Source organism: Engystomops pustulosus, chromosome 3 (assembly GCF_040894005.1).
Source record: "Engystomops pustulosus chromosome 3, aEngPut4.maternal, whole genome shotgun sequence".
Taxonomy (NCBI): Eukaryota; Metazoa; Chordata; class Amphibia; order Anura; family Leptodactylidae; genus Engystomops; species Engystomops pustulosus.
In genome coordinates this window covers 94,848,129-94,874,414 of record NC_092413.1, presented here as the reverse complement: position 1 = coordinate 94,874,414, position 26,286 = coordinate 94,848,129, and the positions used below count along the sequence as shown (strand labels likewise).

The 26,286-nt window shown below is 36.5% G+C and overlaps 1 protein-coding gene across 12 annotated transcripts in view; it reads left to right on the top strand.

Annotated features, from left to right (window-relative positions):
- Window positions 1–16,280: 16,280 nt before the first annotated feature.
- EYA4 (EYA transcriptional coactivator and phosphatase 4) overlaps window positions 16,281–26,286 on the top strand; it is a 195,123-nt gene continuing 185,117 nt past the window's right edge. For 5 of the 12 annotated variants that reach the window (XM_072141501.1, XM_072141500.1, XM_072141505.1 and 2 more), the window contains exon 1: window positions 16,285–16,815. The gene's annotated coding sequence lies outside the window, so the exon portion shown is untranslated. Of the gene's footprint in view, window positions 16,816–26,286 lie in introns of all 12 variants that reach the window. The other 7 variants (XM_072141504.1, XM_072141499.1, XM_072141507.1 and 4 more) reach the window with 4 other exon arrangements.

The following is a 26,286-nucleotide window of genomic DNA, read 5'->3' as shown; positions in this document are numbered from 1 at the left end:
ATACATTTCAACCCAGAAGTAAATATTGCACCAAAACTATTAAGAGGTTAGAACCTCTTAATAATTCTGCTGTGTTTTGGACCATCACAGCCGATAGTTGAAACCTGGTATAATAGAAATGGGTTGACATGTATGCAAGAGAACCTGTCACCAGATTATACCCCATTAAACTACAGATTAAATGTACTTTCTGGAATTCCTGCTTATATGTGAAAAAATTTGTATCTCCACTTTCAGATAACATCTTGCCCTTTTCCCTAAAGATCTGCATATCCTCTTACAGATCATACCAGGCTTATGGTTTTTTAAGCTACAGGATCAGATATGCAGGCGGTTCAATAAAAGGGAGAAATTGGATTTTTATTTGCTCCAACTATGGCAGAGATTTATCATGTGCTGGCGCTAGATGTTTCCCCCATTTCCACTGGATATACCTGGGGGTTCTGGCTTCTTGACAAATCCAGTGGCCAGCCATGTGGCCGGGTATTTCTATGACAGGTCCTATTTGGCTTGGAATTGCAATATAACCTGAGTCAGCTAATAATAAATGCCTCCATATGTATTTAATTGCCTGCATTTCCAGCTCTGTAGATTACAGAACCACATGCCTGATGTGCTCTGAAAGATAAGGCTAGTATCTCTAATTTGACACCTCAAGCATGTTAGTACTATAGCACCAAAGATAAAAGTTTCCCTTTAATTTATTTTGGGATATACTAAATACTAAATATACTAAAATTTTTGTAATAATTTTTACTTTTACCTTTTTTATCAAATATTTCATATGTAATGAATTATAATTGTATCTACTAATTAATATATATATATTTTTTAATTCATATAGAAGTCACAACCTCCATATATCATTTCTGAACCTTTACGTATATTATATATCCGTTACACATGCACACTATGGAACTGAATGGCTTGGCTCAGTCTGTAACGATAGTGTCAAATATATGGCAAAAATGTGTATGTTCTTGTGAAACTATACCAGGCTCCACAGTGACTTGGACGCCACAAGTCTGACGGACGGTCGGTCTGATGGACTCTGATTATTTTTGTACTTTGTTTGACAGACACTTCTGGAAATGTCTTCTTGTTTTACATCGTCAGCAGAGCTTCCAGGCAGAGTTCCTTACGTATCTTTAAATACTGCTAAGTTGATTGGCATTTACTGACTCCCTCTGTATAAGAATCATAGGGTCTGCCTTGGCAGGGTCACTTTTTTGTATTTTTTATAGACAGATGACATCAAGCAGCTTGCTTCAGGATTACTCGTAGGAAAAAATAATAAGCCAATATATAGTATTGAACTACATTGTAGTTATCAATCTGAGGACATTCATGTCTTCCTGGCCGATGTTTACACAATGAGTTTACTTGCTTACATGGCTGGAAGACTTGTGTTCTTTTTTTATGCAGCATATGTTCTCTGCCAAATTCTCACTTGGACATGCTGCGAGTGGTTTTTGGATCAGCAGCAGCTCCTGCTATTTTAGGCTGTGACACAGCTTGAAGTTTCAATTTATTTGGATGATGCTGTCAATCAAATTGCGACAGTTCTTGTTTCTGCTTAAGAACATTTTCTTGCAGAAGAAATCACAGTAGATTTAGAGGTGTCACAACATTATGCTGTAATGAATCAGTGATGAGGAGAGCATCACACATTATCGCTTTCTCTGCAAGATTTATTGTTTTATTCTTTTCAACCAGAGCTTTACAAAAGACTACAGGGGTCTTATCATATCTAGAAAAATCAATTGATATATAAAAAAAATATAGGAGTCATAAAAATTGCTGAATTACTAGATTATATGTTTCTTGCAAGACAATAAGTAAAATATTAACAGATGTGTACAAATATATAAAGTACAGGAGGTTCCCTACTTAAGAACACCTTAGTTACAAATGAACCTCTGGATGTTGGTAAGTTATTGTACTTTAGCCTTAGCCTACAATAAACAGCTATAGCAGTTAATACAGGTGTCTTCAATGAAGCTTTATTGTAAATCCTGGTTGTTATGACAACCCAACATTTTTAAAATTCAATTGTCACAGAGACCAAAAGAATTTTGGCTGGGCTTACAATTATAGAATCTACAGTTCATACTTACATACAAATTCAACTTAAGAACAAACCTACGGAACCTATCTTGTACGTAACCCTGGGACTGTCTGTATTTGGACGATTTTGCTTAAATGGTAAAATAACTTATCCATGAACAGTGGACAGCTGGTTTTTCTTGGTTTCTAGTCTTGACTTTCTTGATTTTTCTCATGAGGTACCTCCAATCTTCTTTAACCTTTGGATTCTCTACAGCCCAATGCTTCTTTAAAACTGTTGCCAAGAGCACAATACATTGTTAAGGATGTATAGAGAGGGCTCATTCGCTTAGCCTTGTCAATACAAGGAGAGTGACTGTGTCAGGATCAGTGGATCCTCTGGACCACCGTGGGAGATGGAACTAGCCGACACCTGGGACCGGAATCCAAGTGGCACCTGGTTTTCACCAGAGCCCACCGCAAAGCGGGTTGGACTTGCTGCGGCAGGATACCACCAGGTCGTTCCCAGGCGCGACTAGCCCGTGGTGGCAGCCGAGGTTGAGGTACCTTAGCAGAAGACAGTCTCATAGTCAGGTCCAGGCTCGGGGTCGGGGCAGGCGGCAGAGATGCGAGGTCAAGTCCAAATCCGGGGTCAGCAATGGGAGGTCCAGGCAGGTGGGAACGGAAACACAGGCACACGGAACACAGCAACTCGGGTAATACGGCTACATAGGACTCAGGAGCGGAGACACACAGGAACGCAGGAATACACAGGAAAACAGGAATACGCAGGAATAATCACCAGGAAGCTTTCTCTGAGGCTGTAAGGCAAAAAGATCCGGCAGGGGACACAGGAAGAGGCAGGATTCGAGCACGCGCCCTAGGAGGTGGGGACGCGCACATGGCAGTCCGGGGAAGAGCAGGAGCCAGGAGAGGTGAGTGAGGAGACCGGGCTGAAGCAGGGGCACACGGAGGAGCACGGATGCGCCAGCGCATCTGTATTACTTAACAGACACAAGCCGTCTGCAAGTTAATGGGTCTCAAAATAGTATGGAGGAAAGTGGCAGTTTATACTGCAAAAAGTTACACCTTAAACAGGTTTGTAAACAAAAATGTTAAACATTTTTTGGTATTACTTTATAGTGATACGGCAGAATTATTTTTTTTATGAAAAATTTTGAAAAATGTTGTATTGGGACTTTGTCTAATATATATAAATTGCTTTAATGGATTGCAGGCAGTCATGACTTTAGTACACCTGACTTACATACAAACCCTCTGTGACCTCTAGTGAATGCTCTGGATGCTTAACTTTACTCCCAGGCTGCAAAGATCGGCTGTAAGTAGTCTGTAATGAAGCCTTAATAATCCTTGTTCCCATGACAGCACCAAACTTTGAAAATCCAATTCCCACAGGGACAGAAAAAATTTTTTGTCTGGAGGTACAATTAAAAAATATACAAGCTCTGACTTGCATACAAATTTAACTTAAGACAGAACTGGTCAACGTGTAAGAAAAATCTTGGCCACCGGGACTTAAATTCTATATATTTAGTTCCCTCAAAATGAATTATAATTTACAGTGAACCGACATAATGAATTATATATAGCACCTTTAGAAATAACCAACTTAAGGACACCCGATTTACAGACAACCCATAGTTACAGACAGACCCTCTGACCTCTGGTGAAGCTTTCTGAATGCTTTACTATAGTCCCAGGCTGCAATGATCAGCTGTAGGGTGTCTGTAATGAAGCTTTATTGATAATCCTTGGTCCCATTACAGCAAAAAATGTTTCAACTCCAAATGTCACTGGGGCCAAAATTTTTTTTGTCTGGATCTACAATTATAAAATATACAGTTTCGACAAATTCAACTTAAGAACAAACCTCCGGACCCTATCCTGTACGTAACCTGCGGACTGCCTGTAATTAAATATATAATTATGTTAAAGTGTATAGTATACCTATACATCATGCCCTTGTGCACTCTCTAACATGAGTATGTTAGTTATTAAATGGCCCATTATGGCCACATTGAGTATTAAGGTAATGAGAAGGACAAAGAAAGGAGGTCCTGGCACTGGATCTTAGAGCTGTGACCAGGCCCATGAAAGTTAGAGAGTGGGCTAAGATTGTGGAAGTAAATGTCAAAGGAATATTGTATGTATTAAATAACACTAGTAATAAAATATTTCTCCTAAGGAGTATTACCATGAAGAAAAATTCTTAAATTTACTCAGAATGCCCAAATTATGCATCCTGTATTTATTAACAAAAAGGTAACGTATCATAGATTTGATTCTAACCTGTCTCCGCCATTTCTTCTGTTTAGCTGTTTGGTTCCCCTTGGACCCGACCATAAACTAAGTCATGCCTGTGGTTGGGAAGGCGGCTTGCTCCCATTAGCTGTCACTGGGGCCACTGTAACAGTGGGATTGGTGTTCTTTTGCTACACTGCTGTGCGCTCGTCCACTTAATGCACTTATGGCTGCCCAACACTCATCGTTACTGATATGATTATATGTACAGATCAGCCGTAGCGTCAGCTTCTCCATGTTCCATCAGCCGCAACAATGAATTATAGTAGTGCCTGGCCTCGTTTAACTCTTCCTGATGAAAGACATACTATTACTGCACAGTGTCAGTTAACTCTGTCCATGAGCCTTCTCCATGCATGGTAGGTTTGTAATATGTTGCTATTCCAGGGCTCTCATTCAGCCTGCTCTTAAAGTGTCTTCCGGAGTAAGAGGTTTAGAATTCATGTGCAAAACTGCCTTACACTTCAATACAGTAGTATTGCTGTATATGGTAATAATCTTAATTTATATAGTGCCATCGTATTCCAATACAAATCATAGGGACATGTACAAATAAAATGGTACATAACAGAGTACAAACATAGTCATATGGAACAATAGGAGTGAGGGCCCTGCTCACCAGAGCTTACAGTATATGAGGATGAGGGGGTGACACAAGAGGTAAAAGAGATTGTATAATGGTTCAGCCATTCTTTATGAGGGAACAGAACAAAATAATGTAATAAATAAAAATTCTGCTGCTTGAACCAGCCATCAGCTGCCATGTTATATACAAGGTCCAAGGTGAAAGTGACTGCAGAGAAGCCTGGAGCTTGGTATTTATCTGGTGATTGCTGGATAACAGATGGGAAGAGGACAAAGGTTAGTTAATTCATGCAGAATTTCATGCAGTTAGCAAGTGTTATAGGGTTGCCTAAAGAAATAGGTTTTAAGAGCATGTTTGAAACGTTTAAAATTGGGTATTAGTCTGATAGTCCAGGAAAGGTCATTCCAGAGAGTTGCTGCATCTCAGGAGAAATTCTTGAGGCGTGCGTGAGAGGTTTGAGTTAAAGTTACCTAATTAATCTAAGATTAATCGAAGATCAGTGACAGATCAAAGAACACAGGTTGGGCGATAGACTGAAATTAGAGAAAATATATAAGGAGGTGCAGAGTTATGCAGAGCTTTGTAGATGAGGGGTATTAATTTAAACTGTTTTCAAAAGGAGACAGGCAACCAGTGCAGTGACTGGCACGAACTGGAGGCATCCGTTGAGCGTTTAGTCTGCAAGATAAGGCTGGCTGTTGCATTAAGAATAAATTGGAGAGGAGAGAGTTTAGTAGTTGGAAGACTGATTAGTAGGGAGTTGCAGTAGTCCAGTGAATCAGAAAAACAATTAGCAATCAGACCCCCTAGGTTTAAAGTCTAAAAAATAGTAAGAAAAAGATTTTAAAAAGTTAAAAAAGAAGAAAAATGAAAAGTTTAAATCATCCCCCTTTCTAGAAGAAAAAAAACTATCATAAACATGTTAGGTATGCCCCATGCCCCTAAATCCCTGGTCTATCAAAATATAAAAACAGTCACCATATATACTCGTGTATAAGCCGAGTTTTTCAGCACAAAAAATGTGCTGAAAATCCTCAACTCGGCTTATACACGAGTCAATAGCCAGCCCAGCACTTAAAAGAAAAATCTTATATACTCACCCTCTGGCGGCCCCGATGCGCAGCGCTGCTCCCCCGATGTCCGCGCTGAGAGGATTTTTAACTTAGTCTCTCTTTTGCATGGAATTAAGAGAATAGGAAGGCAAACAAGGGAAGACCAGACAGCGCTCATAGAGTAGTATTATTTAGACAAACAGTTGGTATTGTTGAATACGATACTTGGAGAGAGGCTCACCAGATTTGGTTTTGCTAAATTAGGCACAACACTATTTGACGTTTGGACTGGTGAGGAATGTCAAGGGTGCTGCCTTTAGACAGTGGTTATCCGGACGCGGTTGCCAGGACGGTCGGGATCTTGGTACGGAGAGGTAGATGGGGTACTGTCAAATGTGGCGCACACAATGATTCAGGATGACTCGTTGGGTAGGGTTAAGAGGATCGTTTATTACTGGTCTCGGAACACAACGCTTTTCGGAGTATTAAAAACTCCTTTCTCAAATGATAAGAGACTACAATAGGGTATACAAAGAATACTAAGTATAAATAAATAAATAGATGGAGTGGTAAGAGATAAAAGCAAGAGTAGTAGAATCCGCTAGGATGATACTAATCAGAGAAAGGTAGTCAATGACAGCAATACATGAGAGGTGAAAAAGATAACATCAAATGTATGTACAAACAAACATGTTATATTAGACATAATTGGTACAGATTACAAGTGGTATGCATAATAATTAGCAATAATAATTAGCAAAGAAGCAATTAAAAAGTTAATTAAATGAAGGGATTAGTGGGTAAGTATATATGATAGGATGAATAAATAAATAAATGATTGATCAATAAATGATTAATTAATTAACTAATAGTCAATTCTTCAGCAGATAAATCAAATATACAGGCAATACATTTTCCCAATTATGGGATGACCCTTTCAATAGTTATGTGCTATGAAAAGTTTTGGAAGTCAATATCTCAACATGGGCGTGAGCTTTCTTATTTAATTTTGCAATATTGTGGTAGTTATTATTATAAGTTTAAAGGGGATTTCTGGGATCAGGGTTTTTTAAATATAGTCAAAAAAGGGTTTATAAAATTAACATGGTACACACCACCCTCTAGTCAGTATCATGCCACCTAAAATCACCACAGAGGCTCAGTCAACAGCTGCAGACCCAATACAGCAGCAGTTAGAGGCGTAATTTGTCAGACAGCACTGCGCTGAACCAGAGAACTGGAAAGTGGTGAGTATGAGAGTTTTTTTTTATTTTTATATCCCCCAGCCCTAGGTTTAAAGAACATAGATCCTGGACAACTGCTTTAAGCTTGTTACATCCTAATATTCTAGCGCAACGGCAACTATATAATTTATTTGTGGAATGCATATAACTTTCAATCAAATATGCTATAGCAGAATTTGCCATTATTTCAGTCACTCCTGGCTAAGGTACTACATACCTTGAGAATGCTGTTGCTACACTGATGCAGAAGTATATCTTCTTTAATCCCTGAGCTCAGTTGATTTGCTGAAAAAACTATTGTAGCATTCATGACCTTTTGAAAGCTGGATTGCATTCAGCCTGCCACATCACATGGAGCTTCATGAACTGTCCAGACAGGACTAATCAACCTGAGCTGGATCACTCATACACAGCAGCTGGGGGATGGTGCAGTGATAGATAACTTCTGCCTGTCAGGCACAACACAGTGATTACATCATTCTCTCGAGCAGTGCATAATCAATATGAGAGGAGAATTGAGCTTCATTATCATAATAGCTTTTTCAGCAAAACCACTCCCCTCAGGGGTTTCAGGAAACGTACCACATGATATGGTAGGTGTAAGATGGAAATACCGAGCACCAGCTCAGGATGAGCTGGTGCCGGAGCTTATTTTTGTTAGTGTCCTAAACCACTGCATCGCCGTTTAAACTTTTTAAACTTTATAGCCGATGCTGCTTCGGCGCACGCTAGTAGGCACTGAGCGCACCATGCACGCTTGGTGCGCCAAAGCAGCTTCGACTATAAAGATTAAAAAGTGTTTTAAACCGTGATGTAGCGGTTTAGGACACTAACAAAAATAAGCTCCGGTACCAGCTCACCCTGAGCTGGTGCTCGGTATTTCCATCTTACACCTACCATATCATGTGGTAGGTTTCCTTTAAACAAGATATGTTTCTACACCATTCACAATATATGTTTGGTTCATAATGCATTAAATCAAATGGTATTTAATGGTAATGGTAATCTAAGACCCTTAGTTTTAATCCCAACCCACAATTAGCAGTGAGTTTGCAAGTGAGTTCAGGCTAGTGAGTGAGATTTGTCTAAGACAATCCCTGCTTTTAGATGTTAGCACCATCCATGGCTCAGTCAGAAATATTTTATCCGATAAAACTAGTATGTATATATAACTAGTATATATATATATATATATATATATATATATATATATATATATATATATATACAGGCGGTCCCCTACTAAAGAACACTCGACTTACATACGACCCCGAGTTACAAACGGACCACTCTATATTGGTAATTTATTGTACTTCAGTCCTAGGCCACAATATACATCTATAACAGTTATCACAGGTGTCTGTAATGAAGCTTTATTGATAATCCTGATTCTTATGACAACCCAACATTTTTAAAATCCAATTGTCACAGAGACCAAAAAAGTTCTGGCTCAATGTAACTACTAGGTGGGCTAAGCAATGTGTGTGTAAGAAAAGATCCACAATGCTTGAACTGATTTCTTTTTTTTTTGATAACATTGCGGATATGTTGTGGAGGGTGACTTAGTGGTTTAATAAAAGTGTGCATTTTCTGTTAAATCGCAAACACACCTCCGCTATATTAGAATATTTTAGCAGCACACGTGTATTGTCTGTTTATTACTCAGTATAAATCTAAGAATTACCGTAACATTATTTCTAAGTATTCTTTTTTAGGTTTCCTTAGTTATTGTAAATATAATATTCCAATAATTAAGTGTTTTATTTTTATTTGCAGAGTAGCATTATAAATGTATGGCCGAAGCAATGTTTCATGGAAGCAAATAAGTTATTTTAGGTAAAAAAAAACAATGCCGAAAAATTATTAAATCTCATGATCCATTATGTTTGACCATGCACAGAGATTAAATAACATTTTTGTTGAAAGACAAAAGCAAAGGTCTTGGTGCCAAGAGGAAATGATCTCTCAGAAAGGAAATGATACATTGAATAGCTGCAGTTGTACTTTCACCTTTGGGAACTTGGTTTAAAGCCATCGTTGCTCTACTTGACAAGTAAAAGAATCCATTGAGAGTGAAAACTACTGTGGGACTGTTGTGGTATTAGCTCATATCCTAAAGGGGTAACTAGACACATGAAGAAATGCACAACACAGACACTGTGAATTGACATCTATAAATACAGTGGATATTTCATCTGGCTGGATTCTTCACTACTTGCAGTTTTCATATTTTTAGTATATTTTGTGTGCTTACTGTAAATACTTAAAATGTTTTCATTAAAATAATAAACACACAAACGAAATATACTTAAAGGGGTTTGCTGATGTCATGGAAAACCCCCAAAGGGAAAGATGGTAACGAATAATATAGCTATCTCTACATTCTTTGGCTAACCTTTTATATTTAGTAGAATTTTGTTTCAATATTTACAAATTATACATTGCAAATATATACTGCATGGACAATTATGTCTGATAATATAGATCTTCACCAAAACTTTGCTATGTATAGAGGATTAGTGCAATCAGGTGTACGGTAATCAGTCAGCCAGTCTTATGTTTAACAACACTTCTTGAAGAAAATCTACCATTTGATTTGTACAAAACGGTGGATGACCTATGTCCACATTAGCCACATTATTGATTGCCTTCTTACTTGGCACCACACCGGATAAAGGCACGCCACTTGGGCGACTATCCATCTACGCACTAAGTACGCTTCGGTACCATTCAGGAATGGACGTTTCTTGTTTGGCCACTGCCACTAACCTTCTTAAGATGTTTTACACTGATGCAGAATCATATTTTGTCTGATCCCTGAGTTGAGTGGTTTTGCTGAAAAAACAATTATAAAATTCAGGACCTTGGAAAAGCTGGATCCACATTTCACAAGTAGCTTTCTGAACAGACAAGAAAGGACTAATCAACTTGAGCTGGATCACTCATACACAGCAGCTGGGGGATGGGGCAGCAATTGATTATTCTGCCTGGCAGGGAGAACAGGGATTCCATCATCCTCTGGTGCAATGCATAACTAATGTGAAAAGAAAAGTGCCAAGCCCAGGCACAGAAGCGACAGAGCTTTATTATCATAATTTTATAATTGTTTTTCCAGCAAAACCACTCAGCACAGGGATTAAACAAGATATGATCCTGCATCAGTTTAGCTGGTCAGAAGTACAAAAGGAGGAGGGTAGTGTATACTATCTACCTTGACAACCAAGGTCAACAAGGAATATAAAAAGTACAAAACGATGGATGACCTATGTTAAAACTTAATTTTTAATAAATCTATTATAATGTAAGGTATAGAATATAGAATGAACTCCGACTAGGAGCGCTAAAAACACCAACCAGTGAGGAGAATGACCTAGGTGCTCCTTACATAGGCACAACGTACAATGTCTTCTTTTACCCCAACATGCATAGTGAGCTCACATATGGGTGGTCACATACCTGTAAACTATGAGATGTCGGGGCATCTGTTGTATACGCTGTTGAAGTGTACGGTTTTCAGATGTGGATAAAAAGGTATTGACCTCAGTCTGAGCCCATAATGTGCAAAGGAGCAGAATGTAGAATAAGTGGGAAAAGGAAGGAAAGAACAATTTGTGTCTAAGAAAGACAAAACATAGGGGAGCACTCTTAGTTGTGTTGAGTGCAGGGTACCCTATAAAACCCTGAAAGGGAAGGGGGGACTGGAGTACCCTGTTCCACCCTAATAACCTCAACACGGGTCCGCAGCCCAAACCAGCTGCAACCCAGTCTGGAATCTCACCCTATCTAATTTATCTTTCCTCTACAGGTATTATTGATTTAAATCGGTGTCTATTGGTTGTAGTTTTATACAACAATACCACTAGCTAAGACTGAAAATTGCCAACAACTGTCAGATCAGTCTCTACCTCATTCTGTGTTTTGGACTGGATATATGTGCAAGTACTTCAAAGGACTGTAACTGACCAAAAATAAATTAACTTGACAGATCAACTATAGTACAAATATTTTATTGGTTGTGGGGAAGTAGACTACATTAAGATTTTCAGCTAAAATATTTTGCGCCACCAATTATATACTGTATGTACTAAAAGGGAGTCTACCACCTCCCCCAAATGTTATTATCTGCTGGTAGCATGTTATAGAGAAATACTGAGTGATTCACATCTACCCATTATGCCATTTCCAAGATATTCTCAGTCTAATCTGTATACTAATGAGGAAGTTGGTGTAACAAGGTTATGTCCTCTGCACCCAATCCTGTCTACTTCAAGTGTCGTTCAATGCTTCTTACAAGGTAAACGTGATGGAAAGAGTAAAGGTGGATGGAAATAGCAGCGCTCTGGGTTCTAAGGACGACCTCGACGTACTAACTGCCTCATTAGCATACAGATTAAAATGGGAATTTTCAGTATAATGGATAGAAATAATAAAGGTGTTTTTGTAATCATTTTGTTTCTCTACAAAATATTATAATACTTGGAGAGGTGGTAAACTCCCTTTAAGCCAAAGATCACAAATTACTGAATGTTGATTGTCTGTGCTTTTAAATACATTTTTGTCCTACAAATGTATGTACATTTGTATTATATATTAATGTAATCTCTAAATCTGCTCAATGTTTTTTTAAACCTACATTTACTTCACTCCTTTATTTAAACCGCACTATTTAATAATAACAAATAATGACCTTGTTCACGGACAATAAAATTTAAACATTAAACTTTTCTTACTGCAGATCCGAACAATGTAGTAACCACAACCATTTAAATAAAATATATACTAAATTTAGGAGAGGTAGATTTAATGTAAATTCCTAAATTAATATTGTTTTAGTTTCTGTGATCCATTATTCACATATAGAAGGTAAAAGGTCACTGTGTTGGGAAGGTAATCATGCATAATAAAATTAAACATATTTACGGTAAGCATTTAAAATCATTATTTCCTTAAAATGAAGACATGTGGTACAACCTATAGCAATTGATGTTTGAGAGAGGTCCAGCTATCTAGAAAGGCACTAAGTTTTCTGAGTATCAGGTATAAGGTCACATTTTTATGGACTTAGTTTTGAGTCTGCTCCATAAGTCATTGGAACCCAGTGGATTCTTTTTTTTGTTTTGATAGGTTTATTAAGTTTTTTTAACTATGAGGACAAAATGTGAAAAGTATAAGGTCACAGCTGTCCTTTACTATGAGCAGGTATCAGAAAACATGGTAACGTACAAAGTGTAATGTGGATAACATACAAATTGTAATGTGGATAGCTCAACTGCCTTGGAGTAGAGAGGGGACATAAGAAAGGGGAAGAGAATAGGATAGTCAAAAGAGGTCCTTACTTGCTGCCCTATGGATAATTCGAAGTCACAGTTTGTGAAAATCCCAGTGCGTGTGACCAATGTGAGTAGTTGTTTTTAAAAAATGCTAACGGGCAATAGATGGAGTAAGAGCTGATTCAATAAAATAGTAAGATGAATGTGCAGATGACATGATGAATTTGCAATTTAGTTATAAAATAATTTTCTGCATATTTAATATAATATAACTAGTGTGTGTGTTTTTTTATAATGGCTTGGGTTACTTTTAGGAATAAACATGTTGCATTTTAATGAAAGATAAATTTCCATTAAAATGAGCACCTTTATTTTATGATGCATCACTCACAATAGGTGAATCTATGGCATGGATGCCAGAGATGGCACTTAGAGACCTCTCTATGGGTTACCAGGCCATCACCCCAGCACATAGTTCACTAGGCAGGACCTATGGCTTTATCCTGCAGCTCTAGGCCACAGCTATGTGCTGTGATCAGTTCTATTTTAAAGAAACACATCCTTAGCTATCTGGGACTACAGAAGGACCAAGAAGGGTTGGATTATCATTGAAGCTCCTGCTCTGGGCCCTGTAATTCTTCCTGTTCAACAGACAATGGAGGAAAGCTACAATAATATTGTGAATTTCTCCTCCTTCTTTCTAATGTATTTATGTTCTCAAGATGCCAATAAGATTGAAAGCTGTGACAAAGCAGGGCGTAATAAATTACTTCCTATATTGCTGTGTTGGCACTTTGCCATAACTTAGTAGGTTTTGGGCACTCGGTCTCTTCTCTGCACAAAAACCTCTGTAAAGATCACATCTGGAATACTCTCTAATGGATTTTATAATATACCTCCAGACATAAATAAGAAAGTTCCTCTCAGATACAATAATAGAGAACATTGAAAAAAAATTCATTATTTAATTTCATTCTATGGGGGGAATTCATTAATCATTTTCAATAGATTTGCCTTCCAACAAATTTATGAAGGGTTTTAGATCATTTTTTATCACTATTGTGACTCATTCGACAAAGAGGACATTGCCTTGATAAAGAGGCATGGTCTTGAAAAAAGTGGGCATGGTTGTGCGGTAAATAGTCCATGCACCAAAAAATAAGGAGGATGCACTACATTGGGTTGCACTGTTTAGACCAGCTAAAAGTAGTTCTAAAACTAGAACTCAAAAGTCTTAAACTGTGACAATGATGAATCTGTCACAGCACTGGACTAGTGTTGTCGAGCTCTGCATGGCCCTTGCACATAAAGCTGTGTCATTTAGGCCCCCCAACCATCCAAATGTTACTGCCACTGGTTATGCAAGTTAATTTGGTACAAGATTTGGGGGAATAGAAGAGTGGGTAAATGGTTGAGGGAAGGGATGTGTGCCATGGTGGGAAGTGTCACTGGGTTTAAAATACTTATGTGACAAATGGGGGTGTTCTATAGCCTGTTATACAGTCTAACAAGTACCATCTGCCCTTTGAAGCACCCCTGGGGCTATGTCCCTTAGTAAAATTGAGTTTGACACCCCTGTTTTAAGACATTTCTTAATAATGGGGGGGTACCTATTTTTCCAGTCTGGTCTATTATATGCCCAGTTAATGGCTTACACAATTGTTAGATAGCAGATAAATCTTATATGAATAGCTTCCTACTGGGAGTTAAAGAGGACTATCCTCTTGATAAAAACATTGATGTGCTGATTGTGCTGCCTAAAAGAAATGTTTAAAATCACTTTTATTCATTCTCCTTTATAAACCAGACCAATGTACATTGCAGGACAGAGACTGATGTGCTTCAAACTTCCCAATGAGTTCTTGGACCAGACTAAGAACTGGTTGTGAAGTTGGAAATGTGTAGGTCTCTGTCCTACAATGATGTACATTGGAATGTTAACTACAAAGAATAAAGTGTGATTTTATTGTTCTAGAAGGTGTTGGATTACTTATATTTGTGACTGATGCTGACACCGGTGTTTCAAATTTCTCCATGCACCATTGACACCATGGAGCTTTCAGCTACTAACAGAAATTGGTGAGCTGATCTACCTTTATTTATTTTCTAACATAGGTCCTTCATTATGCTAGCTATGCTTGGCATTGATCTTTGACCATAACAAAATATCCCAAAAACAATTGCTTCCACCTTAAATAAAAGACCTGATAACCTGTAGATGGGAAGTTCTTCCAGTATCTAGGGCCAGACAGCATTTATAAGATGCCTAGAAAAATATCACCATAAGTACAAAGTGTAATATTCATTGATTCATTTGAAATGTATTGATTTTTACTGAAAATAAATGAAGTGGTGGTTGTTTACTTACGCACAGCACTGTACATTTCCATAAGCTTTCCAATAATTCCTCCTGCATCTTGTGAAAGCTTTCTATTTCTACACTTTGCTCCCCAGACATACCTGTGGATAAATTGGTAGAGCGATTATGGACCAAAGTACATTTTAATGAAAATAAATGTGCATGTCCAACACTAAGTTAGGTTAATGAGTGTTTTAATGTGTTTAAAGATTGTGATACGGTAGTAGCCATAGTTACATTAAGTTATTCTGGTTACAACTTGTATGTATTTTCTGTACAGTCTTCAGTAACAATAATAGCTAATTGTAGGATAGAAGAGGGACATAAATGTGTTATAATGCAATAGCATGTGATAGCCTCTAAGAGACTTATGGATTAACTGACTAATGGATTGCTTGGCTGTACATCTGAGTTTTAACAAAAGTTATGCATTTATAGGAACACTAAACATAAAGCATGTCCTATACTATGTGCCATGCTGTTTATTGCAATCCATGAGCAGCCATTACAAGTTATAAACTTGAGAGAAAACACTTTCCCTGAGCCTCTTTGAGGAATCTAGTCTATAAAAATATAAAGTAGTGACATTTTAGAACCATGCATAAATGTTTAACCCAAAACTTTGAGTCCTACAGGCTGTTTTGTTATTTATAAACTGGGTGCATTAAATCCTCCACATAAAGGAAAAATTACTTTACATCACGCCCAGCTGACTACATGCCACTAGATGTATGAAGCCCTAATTCAACTGCTACCCTAGTCATGGTGTCACACCTGGCTGGCTCGGAGATCAGAAGCGGGAAGGCCTTGTCACATGGGTCCTGATCTATATAAGGATAAGTCTAGAACAGTTGACAAAAATATACAATGCATGCTTACATACATTTCTTATATTTAGTGGATGGGTAATAACAGACGAGGAATAAATTCATTCGCTTTTTGTTCTTTATTGAACATTTATATTTATCATTCTTGCAAAGTTTTCATTTTAGTACTATAGACCAATTGACTACTGTAGTATCCTTTGTACATTGTGTATTGTTTTATTGTACAGTAGTGTTTGTATGCCCAGTTTTTGAATACATCACCTAAGGAAAGACACATTTAGCTTTAAACAGTTAACTGCAATGCATCTTCTGCTGCGGTAAATGATTGTTTCAACTCCTTTAACACATTGCTCAGTAAGGTTTTCAGCAGGGATGTTATTGAACAGAATTTGCACTTTACATCAGCTTGAACTCTATTTCCATTTAAGCACTGGCATCTAGTGGAGAGGAGAGAAAGGTAAATGTTCCCCTACAGCATATGTAGACAATATGATTTTTTTATGTATCCGATGGTTGCAGATTTGTGCACTCAAGAGTATGAAGCAGTGTTAGGAGCAGGGCAGAGAGTTGTGCACTGTCACAGGCTGGTAATGTGAGAGACTATCAGTAGAAGTAGAAAGGGGGAAGGAGGGTGAGAGAATTCCTGAGGACTTGTACTCTGTGTGCTGCACTCAGACTCTGTGTGGGAAGAAAAAACACTAGAGTGGCGTTGACCAGAAGGAACTACTCTACTTAAACACATGCAACACACAGAGAAGGAACCAATGACACCGGGCAGTTATCTTCTCTGAAGAACAACATGAGCTCAGAGTCTTCAACACCAGCAGAAGCACCTCTGTGCTAATTAGCAGTTCACGTGGGATTCTCACTGCCCAGACCCTTGAGTTGTCTCTCGCCTCTGGTTATTTTATGTTGTGCATTCGTCTTGAAGTGAATACATAAGGGCTGCTGAAGAAGTCCTGGAGCTGTTGCTCTTCTGACTGCTTATGTGATCTGAAACTGTTGTGTAGGGGACAGTTAACATCCGAAGTGGGGACTTGATCTTCAAGGAGCCACCTCCAGTAACTGTCAGGAGGAGCAAGGATAAGGTAGCAGGATTGTAACAGAAGGTGAGTTATTCTATCCCACCATAGTTTCCAGCAGATGAAAACCTGAAAATGTTGTGGTTGCTATCAGATCACCAGTTTTGGGTGGTGTGTGGGTTAAGGGATCAATCAGTGACAGAAGCCTGAGAAGGAGCCTCCTAATGTCAAGAAGAAACTTTTAGGGGGAGGTGTCCTGTTTGTTTGGGGTCATCTCTACCTCATGTGCTCTTTTTAAATCACAGCTCTGCATTTACTACTGTAGCACTCTGCAGTAACAATACATTGCTTTGTCAGTTTGATAAAGCATACTTAATATGAATTTGTATTGAACTTTATAAGTTTAATGTTATAATTTATTTATGAAAGGTATTCTAAATATATATATATATATATATATATATATATATATATATATATATATGTACAAATAAGTATGTAACAGGGATAATGTAAAATGATGCATATCTGAATATGTATATATATTTGCATGTATATTTATTGATTTGTTTGGTACACATATTGTCAGGAATGTACAAAGGTTTAAATAGTTGGGTATTGTAATTTCACCCTATTTTGTGAATTATTTCCTACACGTCTGATGCTTGCACTTCCTTGATGGAGACACCCTGCAATGCTGTTGGCTCTTGTGTTTTGGTATGAAGACAGTTCCACGTGGAGCCTGTGTGTGTATGTTTGCATTTGATCAGTGTGAAGGCAACAAGATTCTCTGTTTTCAAACCAAATGGGCTCTTAGCCATATGTTTGCCGATCTGGACGTCTTTCTCAACACTTTGAAAACCTGATACCCTAGGAAAAATACTTTAGCTTGAATTTCACACATTGGCCCTCAATACTTAACACTTTTCCTTGTTCACATTATTGTCCTTTCACCTATAAGATAAACACTCTTTCATCAAATATCATAAAACTAGAATTTTTAAGTGTGTAGATTTCATCAATAATTTACTTAAACTATTTACTATTTTAACTATTCAAAATAGTTTGCAATACATGTGTATTCTTTTGTCACATGACATGTTATTATAACAGTAATAAAAATAATCATGATTATACCAAAAATAAAACAGACATAATAAAAAAAAAATATTGTATCTAATATGCACCTAATATTAAAGAGAAACATATACAGAGCTAATACATACAGAAAGGAGAATGACCTTTAAAAAGGACAGGAAACTCATAAATGATAAATTATATCAGACCCTTACATTAGGGTCATATTAAATGTATGTGTGTGTATATATATATATATATATATATAATTTTTTTCATCTTCTAAAATCATACATTTTTGTGTTATCAAAATGTTGAATTCTTTTTAGTAATGAGTAATGTGAGTGTATTACACTGTGTACAAGTATATATACATTTTTTACATTATTTCAAATGCAGTAGTAATGTCAGTTATGCACTTGACACACATGTTGTGTACTTTTACATTTTTCGGTAATCCCATTTTATGCAATCCTCAATATTTCAATTATTTTTTGTTCTATCTGCTGTAGCTAACAAAGGCTCAAATGTATGATACTTTATATTATCAACTTTTATTCTATTCCCACCAGTTCATTTGATAAAGAACGTGGAACAGTTTGATGGAATTACTATAATGAATTGTATGTCTATTTTGACTTTGGTGAGGGTCGTAAATATTTATTATCAAGGTACCATCAATTTCTAGGTCCTGCAGGTAATTAGAAGACACAAAATATTATACAATATAAACAACACTTTGGAAATAAGCTATAAAGTACAAGTGTCAGTAAATGTTCAAGGTTCACGCTGAGGTTCAGAATGGCCTGTTCATCAGAGAGAGAGATTGTCTCATTCTGCATGATGCCTGAATAGCTGTGATGCATTCAGCATACTTCTATGCTGCAGCTGCTGATCGTATTTCATGGAACTGGTAAAGCACTTAAAAACTAAAATTAGGCACTGTCTGGTTGTAAATATTTCAGATTGCAACATGAAGAACTAAACTGGGAGGATTTCCCAATGAAGCAGAATATGTGAGGTTCTAGTTGCTTCTATAATTGTTTTAGTGGAGCCATTTCACATCTAGATTAAAACATGCTGTTGCCTAAAGATGTCTTTTTAAGTTAGTTTATAGGGATTTTATAGTGTCTGCTTCTATTGATTTTAAACGCATGTTATAAATATAACACTAGTTATTTACAAGCTTTATGTTGTCCAATCTTTGACTTTTACTGGAACGTATAAGCATTATCATTGATAATTTATAAATGTATACGTATTTCTTGTACTTTATCAATTAGCACTCTGGAAATTAAAAAGTTAATTATATATATTATATAATTGTAATGCTATTTATAATAATGTAGGCAAAGGCCTAAGAATTTCTTTACAATGATAGCTGTTCATATATTTTTACAATATGTACGTGATTAACAATCTCTTTTTTACTATGCAGTTTATGATTGATATTTGCATCAACATGCAATTTTGCTGAATAATGTGCAAATACAATACTATAATGTAATAACATGTCAACTTTTAATCCTTCTATTCATAAAGTATTTTGTTATTAACAGTGTTGCCCATATTTTTCATTCTCGGTGAAACAAAATCTCATCCTGTAGCTTTAAGGAAAAACACAGAAGAACAGGCCCTTAGACTAAATAACTATTCTCTCTCATCAGTGCAAGCTTTAAAGGGCACTTGGTTGAGGACCCTGAGCTTCTCATGTTATGGTTTTTAAATCTGAAAAAGTGTAAAATAAACTAAAACAAGATTAACATTTAGAAAATTTGTTAGAGACAATTATATTCTGCTGAACTGGTTCTCAGGGGCTCAGTGCACTCTTGAAACCGCATTTTGTCACAAGGGATGTGATATAAATGAGCCTGACTGTAACCTTTCATGTCATTGAAATGTGCTAATTGATCGCAGAGACCCTGACAGAATAGCATAGTTTGATATTTGAAACCTTTCAGCATTGGCATGGCCCTGTTGCCCCAGAGATTTCGGGGCATAGTTTTGCCGATGAAGTAAAATATTTTACTACTGTTGAAGTGCAAAGGAAAAGAGCTTATGAAAAATAAACGTTATTAATGTAGGTGAACATACTCTGATACTATTTGTGGACAGCTCTGTATTTTGATTGGCATATACTTTTCTGAAAATCCACTTTTTAATGTTACTTTTCTTGTACGGACACAAGAGTCTATTTAGAAAGGTTTTATTTTTATCATACATTTGTCTGCCCATGGATAGTCTTTGGCTATGCAGTATATCATGAATAGCTAGAGTAATAAGTAAAAATTGTCATTACCTCCGTGTATATATGTCATTTTTAGAATTTTATTAAATGTATAGACATTATTAATATGGACCCAATTTTTCTCACCTTATTGGGTGTGCTGCCTTTTAACTAAAATTAATATTAGCTGTATGTTTAAAGTAGAAATGTTCTGCAGTTAAGAATGGTGTGTGCATAAGTCAATGTTGGCAATATTGGGAGACTACATTCCAGCCACATTGGTACAAAATGGAATTAGGTTGTTTTCCTTTTTTTTTTTTTTTTTGTTCTCTACCTCCTTCTGGGGGAAGTAGGGGGTTGGGTGGGTCAAGTGTTGGGTTGATATATGGATACTGTTGAGTGAGTATTTGTGATGCTTTGTTATTTATAAAAAAAATTAAAATATACAAGTAAAAAAAAATATTCTTTCAGAACTGTAACAATAATATGGTATTAATTCAAGGTTATGACTTCAAGACTAAATATTAAAGAAGTAAGGTTCTTAAGGTTTTTAACCGCCATTACAATTAAGTAAATTTACCTTCAATTCTGTACAAAACTACAGATAACATATGCACGGATATTTATCAGAATTGTCTATGGTAAAACTGTTCTAGTTGCCCATGGAAACCAATCAGAGATCAGCTGTAATTTTACAGCTATGGGAAAATGAAAGCTGAGCTCTGATTGGTTGCCATGGGCAACTAGAACACTTCTGCTCTCAGACACTTCTGATATGTCTCCTGTGAAATGACAAACTCATCTATGTTTATTCTGAATACATGAATTCTTATTGGCCACATTCAAAATGTGTTGGGAATGTGAGGTTTGCAAAGACAAATGGATAGAAAATGAGAGATATAAACAATTGTACATAAATAATGTAATACTGCAACCTACAATCCCCCAAAAACCCTTCATAATAAAGGTGGAAACATATATAATTTGATGCAACAAATGTAACAAATTCTGTGTGGAATTGTAATGGTTCCACATTATCATATTGCAGAAAACTATTCCTTTACAGTCATCTGTCAATTTCTTTAATGCTGTCTTTATACTTACAAATGTTTCTAATGCTTTTCTGTGCTTTTCACTGATCTATAACGGCTATACTCCCTGACTTCTGAGACATGTGTGAACTGCTATATATCCGCGTGAATGCTTTTTAACTAGCGTAAGGTGTATTTTACAGATCATTTACATGGAATAAAAATAATGACTTTCATATCATTTTGTACATAAGGTGGTTAGGTGTCCGGTTTCTCTCTTGTTTTGCTCTGACTTAGAACGTAACTACAAGCATAATTTATGTAAATGCATAACTCTCATAATAGTAATATGAGAGTTATATTACATTGAACATGATTGCTCTGGTGATTTTTTTTACCCCAATCACATTAGTTGAATAGTACTACTATAGATTTTCCTAAAGATGTTTTTTTCTCAAAACATATATGTATTTTATGTATAACATAGGCTTAAATTATGGGATAGTTTTGAACAGGGAATTAGGGCATGAAAAAAATGAGGTCAGAATGTTCTGTTGTTTTTTTTTTTGCTATACTTTGATAATCAAATGAGTATTAAGAACGGGCATCCAGGCCTGTATTGCAGGATGTTTTATGCAAGGTAACATATTTGTTACTGGTGACTATTGACTAGTCATTGCCTATGGTATGGTTGGTGTATATAGATAGCAGACTATTTTTACTGTTGAACAAATATGCTCATAGGGTTGCCCACTTTACTTTATGTTCTTGTAATATGCTTTTAAGTGTGGTGGGCAGGACCTTAAACTTGTATTTATGAATATTATCATAAGGTCCTGGAAGGGAGATTGCGCATGGACAGTTACAGATCACATGACCCTCCATCTCCAGCCATTTTATGGATAGGAATGTCTGGCTGATGAGGTAAAAGTCATTTCTGAACCTAAGGGCTTTATATTATATCTCAAGAAAGTGGTGCAGAACTTTTAATATATGTATATTGGTAAATTACCTAATATCCTGCCCCCTACACTTAAAATGTGGACCTTGTTAGCCATAAAGGGCACAAAAAACGAACAAAGAAATCAGGCAATACTATTTTGAGGCTAACTAAGTATATTAGACTGTGAGCTATCAAGAATACAAGTTCTCCTCGTCAGACATGTTGTGCCTTCAACTCTTAACTTGACAGATGCAACACAAAGTCTCAACTGTGACATAAAATTCTCAAAAAGTAGTGTATTAAAACAACCAATGTAGTGACAAATATACAGGGGTGTAAAAAGTAACCATTAGGCCTTCAAGATTGTATCATAACTTATGTTGTGGGAACATTCAAGTCTAAATTTTTAGGCTCTACGTTGTCCTCCCATGTTGTTTCCTACTACTCCTTGATAATATTACCAAGTTTTCTCTTCTTGGCTTCAATTGTCTATACAATAATGTTTGAAACTAGACTTCCCTTGTTACTGGGCCTTAAAGGGGTGTCCCATTTCAGCAAATTATTGTTATTGTTATATAATTTTACAATACACTTTCTGTGTCAATTCCTCGCATTTCTTTCTAGATCTCTGCTTGCTTTCCTTTCATAGAAAGCTTCTATGTTTACTTCCAGTGGACAGATATCTGACTATGGCCACACAGGTGCACGTCTCGTTATAACACATGGCTCTGATTATAATGAGCCTTGCACCTGTGTGACCATGGTCAGATCTCTGTCCACTGGAAGTAAACATAGAAACATAGAAGCTTTCTATGGAATGACAGCAAGCAGAGATCTAGAAAAACCGTGAGGAACAGATACAGAAAGTATATTGGAAAATTGTATAACTTGCTGCAATGGGAGTACCCCTTTAAAGCAATAGTTACATATTATACTTTCATTGTTACATCCATCAAATATATTTTTAATAGAATCTTGTCATCAAAATAAGATTGCTTAAGAACAGCAGGACTTGGTTCTTTAGTGACAACCAAGAGGATATTGGTTGTCAATTGATGGCAGCAGCCCTAACCCCTATGTGGCTGCAATGTGATATTATAATTACAGTTATTTCCTGCTTGTATTCCTGGCTTTAGAGAAGGTCATTGGGGCATCACTGAGAAAGATAAGAAGGACAAATTAATTGTTAGTGCACATAAGTCTCAGACTTACTTTCTCAGTTGCACAAAGTTCACCTAAGGGCTTTTTCAGTTGAGCGTATTTTATGTCTGTGTGTCCAATGGAGTGCACATGAATCCATTATAGTAAAGAAGATTTGAAGGTCTGTGTTTCAAAATTTGCAGTATATCATAATTTCATCTTAATTGCCACCTAGATTCACCTATTCAAGACAGTGGAGATGCAAACTCAATGACCAGTACATAGGCTTTTCCCATATAGTGTCAATTTTGAGTGAATTCACAAGTAAGAGATGCTAAAAACAGAAAACCAAAAAATAGAGGTAAATATGAATATGCAACAAAGACAAATAAATAAACCCTCACCAAGAAGAAAATGGTCTGTATCAGTAATGACCTGCATGGCCAATAATTGTTCAGTATTTTGCATCACTATTTGCAAGTCAAAACCAGAGGTGGAACTTACAGCTAAAGACTGTAATTGAAATGCATAGTCCTCTTCTGTGGCTTGAAAATACTGACTAAACACTAACTAAACATTGACCTCATATATATAGAAAAACATTTAATATAAAAAATAGCATTACAATGAAACATTTAATGGATGATTCCATAATTTTTGAGGATTACAAATGTATCTTTTCCATGTATTCAGATTGTTGGGAATTGCAGCAAAGAGGGAACCTACATAATATACCTTATGAAAGATTAAAATATTTGAAATTTATGAAGATGGAATGAAAAAATGCTAAATGTTAGAATATTGCATCTTTAAGCTATAGCTTCAGAAATATCATTATCTTCTTATGTGTAAATCCAGTTTGAAACTACTTGAAAGGGGCAATATTACCCACAAAGCCATTCAGGTTTTTGTTCCCAGCTTAGAGAACTCAAAATATAAAATAATTGATGTATTTTAATGACCAACAGCCCACTAATAAGTATCAATAATGCAAACTGACTTCTAATAAATGTAAAGAAAACACTTAAACAATAATAGAGCACACTTATCACACTGCTGTCTGGTTTCTTGTACTACAAAAAATTTGTAATGAAAATCAAATAATGGACCTTCATTTTGAACCTTTTTGTAGAATTTTTAACTAGCAAATTTTTAAACAAACAGAGTCAGTACACTGGGTTAAATGGCATATACTAGATTTACGATGTTCTTGATTATTTTAATGGCTTTTAATAGAATCACATTCATGTACGTGACACAGTACAAAATTACGATGATAAGTAATTTTGATAAGTTTGATAACCGAGCCTCTGTGGTCACTTCAGGGGTTTGTTGTAGCTGACAGCTCGGCTCAGTAAATCCCTCAGATGCTGTAGTCAATAGCAACTATAGTATGTTAAGGGGCTGTCAGTGAAACTCAGTACTCCATTGGAACACTGCAATGCCATTACGAGGGTGGGTACTTTTTACCATATTGTCTGGTTTCTTGTATTCGTTTTTGAGACTTTTTTGATGCTTTTGTGACTTTTTTTGTAGCATCTGTAAGTTGAGACTTTTTGGCTCAAAAAAGACTTAAAAGGTAGAGCAAGAAACAAGACAACATGGTGAAAATCCCCCCCCCCCAGTACCCTCGTGATGGCATTGCCGGGTCCCAATGGAGTAGTGAGTTTCACTGACTGCCCCTTAATATACTACAGTTACTATTGACTATAGCATCTGAAAGATTTGCTACTAAATCTTCCCCACAGTGTAATTGGTTTCTTTAGCTATGCTACAGAATAAATGTAAAATTTGCATTGAAAGAATGAATGGCAGAATTTCTGTTTTCCTCCTATCCCTTACAAAAAGAGTTAAAATGTAATCATGAAATGATTTGTATGCAGAATATTTTTAAAATTTATGGTTCTTGGAATGCATCAAAGGAAAAAATATAAAATAATAATTTGTCCTTATAATGCACCTATTCTTAATGAATAAAACAGTTTCTAGTCATCATGACTTCTCTTCCTGAAGTCTGTTTGCTGGATGTATGCGCCAGGTTTAATGATCGTCAAAGTAGCGTGCAACATGCCTGAATTACTAAAAGGCTCCACCTACCATCAGCCCTGTGATGGTTTAGATTTCAGCTGTAAATTTTGCTGGTTCAGGTGCCCCAACACTTGATACATTTTAAATGGAGCAAAATGGCAAAAGAGTCACAATTTCACTGCCCCAGAAATAGTGACCTTTTCACAGTCTGACCAACAGAAAACTGGCATGATACATCCAAAGCAAGTTACACAGGCCCCTGTATCTTCAGTCTGCAGTTCATCCTGTGATGCTGGGTAGAGGACTGCTGCTGTGTTCCTCCACTCTTCTCTGGTTGCTGTCCACATTGCTAGCATGGCTGAATTCAGAAGAGATTTACAGACTAAACAGACCAGGAAGGAAAAAGGGAGGACAATATGAGTCAAAGCACATTGAGAAAGGGAAATCTTTCTCAGACACGATATGCTCATCTTTAGGAAGTTTTCCAAAAGGCATTAACTAAGAGGAGGTAAAATGCATAATTTACTAATGACAATGTGGCAATATTTTCATAAAATACGAGTGTAAAAGCTATAAAGTGGCATAAAGCCCAGAAAAATATATTTAAACTAGTGAGATGCGCCAAATTTATAATAGAACAATGCCACTGTGTTAAATTTGGCACAGTTTCTGCATCTCTAGTTTTATGATGTCTAAAACAAGGACAATATTAATAAATCTTCCGTGTTGTTCATGGATTCTCCTGCGGAAAGCAAAGTCTATAATGAGCAAATGTATGTATTCTATGACATGGGCAATAATTCTTGTTTTCTAAGCCAAACGTGCTATTATAGTTATGATCTTGTGAACTTACAGGTATGGTTTTGATGTAAAACACAACTGAAGTAGAAAGACTCATTATACCTCATTATTTTTCAGTAGGCAAAGATAATCCGAGTCTCCATTTATTATGTCTAAAGATGAGATTATTGGCAGCTCACGAGAACATCGAGAGACATGGAAGTTGTTCCCTTGTGATACAGACAACATTCTCTGTGCTGATTTGGCATCATTTTAGTATTTGTCTTAAATACTTTAATCTGTCAGATTCAAGTGTCAGACACTGTGCTCAG